We start from the raw sequence: 1240 nt of genomic DNA, 5'->3' as shown, positions 1-1240 counted from the left end.
CACAACAAACTTCCAGCATACAGAAGCCTTTCTGCACTACAAGTTATTCTGAGAGGGAAACACATGATTTATAAGTACTGTCAAATAAAATATTCATTTCCAAATGCTTGTGCTAAAATAAAATATATCCTACAGCATAGAAACAGTGCCCTTCCACCACTTAGAATCACAAACTGATGTGATGAATATACTTTGAGGCCACACTGATTCAGGCTCAAATCAGAAGGTACCAAGATCTGTGTAATCTTCGTTACTTGACCACTCCTGATTCTTCTTTTTCTTATCTGTAAAATGTAAATAATAACAGCGACTATGTAGTACTGTTGTAAGAATCAAATTAGATAGTATCTGTCATGTAATTAACCCAGTGTCTGATATCCTGTACTCAGCAAAGGCTCTCATCTTTCCTTTACTGTCTAAAGCTATTAGAAAATATTTCTCATAAATATGTATGCGAAATCCATGCTGAAGAATGTAAAAGTTCTCGCTTTTAGTTTCCTCAGTGTGAAAATTGTTAGTCTGGTCTTTATCATGAGCATTATCAGCGTGACACTGTAATCAATAATCATTATCTGTCCCTACCTATCAGATTGGTACAAATTCAGAAGGTATTTGATGACTTTTCTGTTGGGGGGTTGTGAGGAAAGAGGTGCCCTCATGGAGAGCTCATGGGATGTAAATTGTAAGCCTCTATGGGGCACCATTAAACATTTTCTAAAAAATACATATATTCTTAGACCCCATGATTTCATTTTAGACCTAACAAGAATTTATGTTAAGGTTGTGCAGGCCCATCAATGCAGCAAAAGTTGTAGAAAACTACAACGCTCACTAATAAGGAATATATGAATGTCTTTTTTTATGACATAGATACTTGTCATAGAGGCTCCCCCCCTCTTGGCTCTCTCTCCTTCTCTCTCTCTCTCATATATATACATACACACACACACACACCCCACCCCCACATGTTAGCAGTAATGTGTATACTAGTGTGTATGGATTATTTAAATAAAGTTAAAATAGCTTCCCTTTACATGAAGGGACTCTGGAAGGACACACAAGAAATAAGAGTGGCAGTTGAGGGTGTGAGAAACTGTACCTTTTGCTGTCATAATTTTTAATGATGATTAATATAAATACATAGAATATAGAGATTAAGAAAAGGTAGAAAATTAGTAGAAGTATTCTCAATTTAGGTATTTACCAAATGAGTAATTTTAGAAACTTAAATGCAACAGGT

The sequence above is a fragment of the Otolemur garnettii genome, unplaced genomic scaffold (genome assembly GCF_000181295.1).
Source record: "Otolemur garnettii isolate 467f Iridium unplaced genomic scaffold, OtoGar3 scaffold00016, whole genome shotgun sequence".
Lineage (NCBI taxonomy): Eukaryota > Metazoa > Chordata > Mammalia > Primates > Galagidae > Otolemur > Otolemur garnettii.
This window is presented reverse-complemented; position numbering follows the sequence as displayed.